The sequence below is a fragment of the Mus musculus genome, chromosome 7, assembly GCF_000001635.26.
Source record: "Mus musculus strain C57BL/6J chromosome 7, GRCm38.p6 C57BL/6J".
In the NCBI taxonomy this organism is placed as follows: domain Eukaryota; kingdom Metazoa; phylum Chordata; class Mammalia; order Rodentia; family Muridae; genus Mus; species Mus musculus.
In genome coordinates, this window is record NC_000073.6 from 39,862,023 (window position 1) to 39,871,202 (window position 9,180).

Here is a 9,180-nt window from a genome sequence, read left to right on the forward strand (position 1 = left end):
TGAACGCCACCCAGCACACATTTTGGTATATGGGGATATACAGGGTTTCCAAGCACAGAGAGCTGATGACCAACAAATGTCAAGATGCAGCAGAGACAGTGGAGAGCTGCAGTTTGTGTGTGTGTAGAACTTCATGTGTGCATCTCATTTGTAATTATAATTATTTCCCTGGAAACCAGGGACCTAGGCCTTTATTTTATGAAGTGCTAAAACTAATTACCCATAACAAATCCAGCCTCTGCTTAGTTTGTTCCTCAGACTTCAAAGTGTATATCTGTTTATCTCTTGACCGGAGCCTCTTGGCCATGGCACAACAGTGCTTTGATTGGGGAGGGGGAGGGTTGGCAGGAAGGGCAGTGCAGCGGTGATGCTCAGAGAAGCCTCAAACCATAGAAAATCGTGCCAGTGCCCACAGGTTCTCCATCCTATTCCTCAAAGTCCACTGTAAAATTCTGGGTTCTGGATTTGGAAACAAAGAACAGAGTCTACAGGATTCAGGGTATAGACCACTGCAAGGGGAATTCAAGGACCCAAATGCCTTGTTGACACCCAGGGAAGGACATGGCTGGCTTGTGACAGAACTATTTCATTTGATGAGTCATGCCTTCAGTTTCTCCTGAGGACACTGGGGGAACCCTGCCCCCAGACCCCTAGGTATAACTTCCCGGGTTCTTGGCCAGAAAAATACAAGGAGAATTAGGTGACTAATGAAATGAAGCCAGCCATTTAAATTAAAAGCAGAGAGTATATTTTAATCATACCTGGCTACAGCTTTCACTCAGTTCCCAAATATTAAAATTTCCCTTTCATTTCTTGGATGAGTAATCTTAGCCTGATTAATTGGAAGCACTAGGTCCTTGCCACTTCCACATATTATCCCTGGAGGGGATTGTGCTTCAGAGACAAATGTGAACAGGAAGTACTGTATTATCTTGCCTTGGCATAGCAAGTAAAGAGAAGGAATCTGAAATCATTTATTTCCAGCCTTGGCAAACAGCCGTGGGGGATCATGGCCCAGCTGTGAAGCACTGAATGATGGTGGCCATGTGGCCTTACTCTACCGGCAGGCAGACTGATGCCCCGCTATACCATTTGCTAACTCAGAAACATCGAACTGTTATGGAATCAATTCTAGCTGAAACAACAATCTCCTTTATCACTGCAGCTGGGCAGAGTGTGGGAAATATTTTCCCTCTGAAAAATTAATACCTTGAATCAGCCAAGCAGATAATCCAAAATGTTCTGTTTTGGGGACGAATGGTTAATTTTTTTTACCCAGGGGAGAGGGAATGGAGTTGGAGGATAATATTGACCTCTTAGGGTATTTGACAAAGAAGGAACAGTAGGAATGGTGACTTTTACGTGTAATGCCAGCGTGGTGGCTGTTCTTGGTTGTCAACCTGCCTACACCTGGAATTAACTAAAACCCAAGCAGCTGGGCACACCTCTGAGGGATTTTTCTTCTGGCAGCAGCCTATTTAGAGACATGGAAGAAGGAAGCTTTGGTTTTTTTTTTTTTTTTTTGTCTGCTTCTGCTTGCTCTTGCTGGCAACTTCATTCGTTTACTGGCATTAGAGCCTACTTTTTCAGGACTCCAGCATATACTGAAAACCAGCTGAGCACCCAGCCTCTTGGATTGAACAACTACTGGATTCTTGGACTTTCTATTTGGTAAGCAGCCATTGTTGGATTAGTGGAACCACAGCCTGTAAGCCATTTTATAAAAGATTCCCTTTAAATATGCCTATAAATGAATGTATATGTTATATATAATGAATATGTTATTCATACATATATAGTTATATATACATATGTAGTATATATAAGTCATAAAACATATATGTATATGTTCAACATGTATTTATATGTGTGTATATATGGATACATGTACATATAATTTTTTCTATCAGTTCTGTTCCTCTAGAGAACCCTGACTAATAAAGCCCATAACCTACAATCCTGAATTCAAGGCAGACTAAGCTATGCAGTGAGATTTTTTCCTCCAAATTAAAAAAAAAATAACAAAAACTTCCAGAAGCCTCTCTCATATACTGAAACACTTTATACTTCTCACATACCATGGATAAGATACAGGATGGTGTTGGCACATGCATTTACTTTGGAGTTCAAACCCACTTCCTGTATCCTTTCTTAAGTTTTTGCAAGCCTAATTCCTAAGATAAACTTGTCTTATTTGCTAAAGGGATCCAACAATTACCTTAAAAATATTTTTCAAATAATCAAAAAGGCAGACTTAGGCTAGGATGTACAGAGGGTTGCTATGGTTACCAGACTAGTTATACATGTCTGCCACTGGCTGGCTCCGAATGATAGGCACTTGATTGATCCACTTAAGCACTTTATAGACAGGTCACAGTGTTAACTTTCAGTTTCTATCTTATTACCTGGGATGTGGGGATATCTTAGCGGGATTGTAAACATTTCATTTGCCTTACTGATTCTTTGAGCGAATGATTGATTTTATAATCCCTTTCATACAGGCAAGGGTTAACAAGATCTTTGGAACTCTGCTTTTCCATGGCATGCAGAAGAATGACCCAAAAGACAGAGTGCCACTGTTCACTCATTTCAGATGGAGTAAGTCCAGTTGATTGCAAACAGATCTCCAATAAAATGCCTCGGGGTAACTGGAAGTGTGTATGGGTATTCTGAGGATCAGCAGTATCTACTTGAAACTGGTTGCTCAGCTCCTGGCACTCATTCAGAGCCAGACCATCCATGACACCCTCATCTTCTTCAGTCCAGTGGGTGGGTCTGCTGAGTCACAATCTGCCCTCTTAGACAAGGGCATCTGTGATGCAATCTCCTTGTGCGGCCACCTAGCTCCCAAGTTTTTCTACTACACATCGCACTTTACTTTGGGAAGTCATCTCTCAGTGCTTGAGGGCTGTTAAAGAAGGGGGCTGGGATCATGGGGTCAGGGTTCACTGCTCTTCCTAAGCCAGGAAGAGAGCCCAGAGAGTAAGCTTGCCAAAATGTTCTCCAGTGCCTAAAGTCCACTCCAGTTTATAGATATCTGATGCTGTAATTCAGAATTTGGCTTTGTGAGCTCTACCTTGTCCTTAGGATAGCTCCTCTCCACCCCATTTAAATTGGCGAATCATTTTTTATTCTCTATAACCTTTTAATCTCACCTGAATCATGGCCTCTCATTTTAATTGTTATGGGGACTTCTTTGTGCTGTAGCCATAAAGTAATTTGGCTGATTTTAAAGAAATTCTCTGGGATTTAGAATCTGAATATCCAAAGATGTCTTTCTTTTTTTTTTTTAATTTCAAGATATGGAGTCGGAACTTTATATATATATATATTAATATACATATATATTTTTATTAGGTATTTTCTTTATTTACATTTCAAATGCTATCCCAAAAGTCCCCCATACCCTCCCCCAACTCCCCTACCCACCCACTCCCCAAAGATGTCTTTTAATGTCTTTTAATTCCGGACCGTTGTTCAATCTCTCAGTGGTCTTTATAATAGTCACCATAGGGCAACTATAGACAGTCCAAAGACCTTCTGTCTTTATTTGCAGTTTCATCTTTACCTTATCTATCTATCTATCTATCTATCTATCTATCTATCTATCTATCTATTATTTCTTATAAGCTTATATACTTGAGGGAAGAAGTTTGTTCCTCAGCTGCCTGGAAGAGCGTCACTGGTCTGAGGCAACCATGCATATTCCTTTCTCCTTGCTAGTGGCAGGTTCAGGAAGGGCATGAAATATGCATTTGGACAATGAGACAAGAGAAGGGATAGTAGTTGGGGGCAGCAGGGACAGATGTCTCCAAAGCTTTATAATGAGAAGGGCATCCTGTCATGGGCAGTGACACAGAGGAGTCTAGAGGACATGATGGCAGGAACAGGGCTGACACAGAGGGCATGTGTTGCATGATCTCATTTATATGAAAAGACAAAAATGTCAGACTCAGAAGCAGAGGGTGGAATCATGCTTGAGGGGTCAGGGCTGGGGGAAAGTTTGGAGGTGTTAATCACAAGGGCTGAACTTTCAGGCATAAACTGAATAAGTATGGGTGACCAGATATAGAATACAGTGACTATTATAGTCTATAACAATGTTTGTAATGTGAGATTTGTCAAAAACAAAAGTAGAGGTCAGGTGTTCTCATTGCTCGCACAGGGCCCTGTGGTCACGCACATACATGTACACACATTTGCACCTTCACACTAAAAACTGAGGCAGTGAATATGCTAATTTGCTTGCTTTTAGTAATAACTTCACAGAAAATATATTCAACCAGACATCAGGTGCACATGGTGATGCATTCCTTTAAGCCAAACACTTGGGAGGCAGAAACAGGCATGTCTCTGTGAGTTCAAGTGCAGCTTGTTTTACAAGGTAAATTCCAGGCCAGCTAGGGCTGCATAGTGAGGCACTTTCTAACAACCACCACAACAACAAAACAACCACCACCACCACCTCCAATAAAAACAAGAACAAAAATTAACCGTGTTGCGTCTAGGTATGACAGTGCATGACTGTAGTCCTAATAAACAGAAGGCTAAGGCGGGAGAATCAAGGACAGCATGAACTGCATGGTAAGAGCTTGTCTCAAAAATCTAATCCAATAAAATCAAACCCACAAAACAACCCCTCCAGACCCAGCCCTTCTCAAATCCCATCAACAAATATCACGTGGTGTACCTTAAATCCAAATTATTTTGGCAATATTCTCCTTTCTGTGTCAGCCTTGCTTCCCTTGCGATCACATCACCGAGCTGCATCCATATTGCTCGCCACGGTGGGATGCCCTTCTCATTGCAAAGTCACAGCAGACACCTCTCTCTGTGCCCTCACTTGCTATTCCTCCTCCTATTTCACTGTCCAAATGCATATTTCATGCCCTTCCTGATCCTGCAAAGAGAAAAGGCTTCACATGATTGCTTCAGACCAGTGACTAAGAAAAAGACTCCATCCTCAAGTAAACAACTTACAGGAGAAAAAAAACAAAAACAAAAACAAAAACAACCCACAAAGCAGTCTTTAGACAAAACTACAAAGCAAGATGGGAAGATAGTCAGGTCCTCTGCACTATAAAAATAAGGGGAAAAAGTTAAAGGTACATGGAGGAAGTAGTTACTTATTAGTCTCTGTACAGTGGGATGTGACATGTCTGGGTTTGCATCAACAGCTATCTTGGACCCAAAGCTGGGGCAGAGGCCAAGAATTACAGAGCAGCAAAGCAGACACGGCCTGAGTCCTGGAAAAGGGTGCTTTGACTCAGAATGACACAATTCTGGAAATCCCCTATTTTATTCTGCTTGCAGCAGAAGATGGAGGCTCCTGTCCCTTGAGCAGGGTGAGTTATATTTTTTGATAATGTACAGTCCAACACACTCTAGGGAGAACACAGCCTTTGTTCATCATAATAAAGATTTGCATTGGATTTAGAAAGTAGTGGAAATAAACATGCATTGTTTTGCTTCCTTCTTTGTATGACTTTATGTGTTACTTTATTTGTGTATGTGAACATGTGCACACATGCCACAGCAAACATGTACAGGTCAGAGGATAATTTGTGGGAGTCAGCTTTCTTTCAACCATGTAGGACCCAGGGATTCAATGCTGGCCACCAGCCTTGGCAGCAAGTACTTTTCCCTGCTGAGCTATCTCAACAGCCCTTTGTTTCTGAGAATGGCTCGGTTCTATACTCGAGGCTGGCTACCAGACAAAATCCTTTTGTCTCAGCTTCCACATGCTGATATTACAATTGGATTCCACTTCACCCAGCTGAATACGAAATGTCTGAGAGAGTATTTAAGATTGGGGAGTAGTCAAAATGTGTGGTTTTTTTTTTTAAGTATTCAAATGGGATTGTACCTGCTTGAGTTCACAGAATAATTAACTATAACATAATCTGTTGATTGGGCGCTGGAGAGATGGTTCAGTGGTTGAAACATTTGGTGTTGTAGAAGATCCCAAAAGCCACACAGTGACTTACAACTGCCTGTAGCTTCAGTTCCAGGGGACTCAACGCCTTCATAAGTACGATGTATGAATGTGAAACACACACACACACACACACACACACACACACACACACACACACACACACACACACACACATACATATATACATACACACATAGCTTCATATATATATGTGATATGTATATATGAAAAACACTCATACACATGCAATAAGAATACATACATTTAAAAAACATTTTTCTTTGTAATGCTAAAACCTCTGTCTGTATTTTATTGATTAAAAGCTTGATCTAAACCAAGAAAAGAGGCCTCAAACTATTGTAAACAAAGATCACATTTTTGAAAAAGCTTAGAAATACACAAAATGACATCTTTGAAGGAGAGTGTTCATGGGCTCTCACTTCTCTGATTGTGGAGAGCTGGAGTGTTGTAGGATCAGAGTCAAATTACCTCATGATAGCTGTAGTTACCTTAGCAACTATGCGTTTGCATTCTCATGACTATTAGGTAAACCCCAAACAGATTCCTGGCTTCCTGAAATAAGAAGTCAAAGAACCTCATCAAATAGCATCTGATGCCTACAGCAGAGGCTTTCCTATTTAGTTTTAGCCTGCCTTCCTGATGTTTCTGCCAATGTATTCTTAAAATACTTCGTTTTATTACTTTATTGTATTCTGTTAATAGAAAATCTTACGAAATGAAATTCCACGTTAAAATGTGGCATTTCAGGCAACCTTAATTCCTGTTCCTTAGGCCATACTTACTAATATTTGACTCCAGAATAATAATAACAAATTAAATAATAAAAATTACTTATGCTATAATAAATTAAATTTAATTAATAACATCTGGCTCCCTGAGTTTTTGCCCTGGCAAGGACAACAGCTGCCATCTAGGTCACATCATGTCACTTTAAGGGAGGGTCATGTGATATAGGTATGTGGCATGGGGCTGATGTCATGACTTTAAAATCTAGTGTTGCTCTAAGTGAGGGCATTAGGCTTTGGAATTGGACAATAGTTGATGGGACAGGAAATCAAACTTAATTTGATTAGTTGGATTTGGACAACCCTCTATTTCTTTCATCTATAAAATGAAATAATAATAACAGCCATGAAAATACAGCGGGAAAGTAGAAAAAGCATCTGAAAGGTGACTTTACTCTGGCAAGCACTCAGTAAATATTAGTCATTTTTTTTTGCAGGGAACTCGGCTTCTTACAAAGAGGTGGCTGCCTGGGAAATCTCCACACTTACTGGGGGAACAGAGAAATCAACTGGCAGACCATCTCCCTTGCTCAGGCACCACGATCTTACTTTAAGGAGGCCAAAGCTCACTTGCGACTTCAGCAATGGATATTTCTTGTAATTTTAGAGAATGTAATGTATTTTTTGCTAAAGGTCTCTGAGGTTATAAATTTCTCCAGCATCCGAGAATACGTATCAGGGTTTTCTCTACTTACTTGGTCCCCTGTGGAAGTCTGCCTATTCCAGGTAGTGAGACAGATAGACCTGCACTTGTCAAGTTCTGATTATTCTGCTGCATAGTACAATACATGGATTATCAGATGAGAGACCCATGTGCAGGAGGTGCAAACGACAGCAGGACCACTGTCTGAACATTTGATGCACCAGTGGGCTTGCCCTAAGCATGCCACATATGCATCTTGGAGACACAGCCATGTAAAACTATGATGAACTCTACTGCATAAATGAACTGGAAGAGACTTGCAGAAGTCCAGAGTCAAAGAAGCTTGTCGCATAGGCTGGGCTGAGCATGCATACCTCTGCTGACTCCATGTTATAGCTATCATCCTTGCATGTTCGGACAACCTCAATCAAACCTCAGTGTTGGTTGTCTGTGTTGGTCTGCCGCTTTGGAGATACTAGGAGAACAGGAGAGAGCCATTCACTTCTGGATCTTAGATGCTACCTCTAGAGATTTTGGCATTTCAAAGGTAGGAAGCTTAACATACTGTCTGGGCTCAATCCCAAGGTTATGGTAGCATTGCTGTAAATAAGTTCCTTAAATTGATCACCATATATAAAATAAAGCTATCAATAGTGCCTCCCTACAGGGTTGTTATAAAAAGTAATGAATAGATACTTAGGAAATGCCAATATCTGATGCTGTTATTCAATTGACTTCAAGAGGGGAAAGGCTCAAAGTGGCAAAGTAGAGCACCATGTCAAAGCTGTAGGAGATGGCTTCACGTCTGCCGAGTATGTTCTAAGTAGCACTGGACAAGTTCTTGATGTAGCTTGGAGGACTGGCACTGTCACCTACTCATGAATGATGGACTCGGTCCTACAGTCTATGTAGGGGTACAATGGTTTGCTTATGTGCCTAAATAAAACAGAAGGGCTCACCTGTACTAACTCATGTGCCATATTTTGTATGTAACAGTGAGCATTCTTGCTATTAAATGAGTGTTAAAGGTGGAGGAGAGGCTTAAAGCTGAGTGTCCTGTCAGGCTTTCTATAGAACACATATTGCAATTTCTCCCATTCTTTCCCTCCCCCTCCCCCTGCTTTGTCATGCCTTCTTTATTTTTTATTGTCAATTAGTAAATAACAATAACCACCTTTACTATTATTATTATGTAGACTAGTTATGCAGCCCATGCTGGGCTTTAGCTTCTGCCTCAGCTCTGTGATGGCTAAAGAAACTTCATCTTATGTTAGACATCCATCTTGGTACCCACTAGCCATTTGTCTCTTACTCCAGTCCCTAAAAGATAAATCCCCAGAAACCCTGACTTTGGCTTCTGTAACTTGCTTATGTAGATACCCAAAGACTGTTTTGAGTTTCTTTCATCACTTAAGTTGGCAAAACAGACCAGTTTTTACTTGTTTGCATATTGAAGATCTTCTTGTAGTTTTCCCTTTAAAAGTCCTTTCCCACATTCCTCCTTCATGACATGCCTTGGGTTTTAAGGCTGTCATCCTGCTAGCAGCTAATCAATAAATCTTCCAATTATAACTGGATTGAATCTATGGTCTTTTCCCAGGGGTCACAAACTCTTTAATAGCTTCCATTCTAGAATTTCAGGTATACACCACCATATCCAAGTCTGTGGTGGTTTGAATGAAAAATGTCCTCCATAGACCCATATATTTGAGCATTTGATCCCCAGCTGGTGATGCTGTTTGGAGGTTTTATAGAACTTAGGACATAAAGACTTGCTGGAGGAAATACATCAC

General features: G+C 40.7%; 1 long non-coding RNA gene across 1 annotated transcript; it reads left to right on the plus strand.

Annotated features, from left to right (window-relative positions):
* Positions 1–1,503: 1,503 nt before the first annotated feature.
* On the plus strand, positions 1,504–8,669 carry Gm34052. The gene is made up of 4 exons (XR_391385.2): positions 1,504–1,671; positions 2,502–2,598; positions 5,178–5,345; positions 7,182–8,669. It is a non-coding gene; the product is annotated as a predicted gene, 34052 (long non-coding RNA).
* The last annotated feature ends 511 nt before the right edge of the window (positions 8,670–9,180 follow it).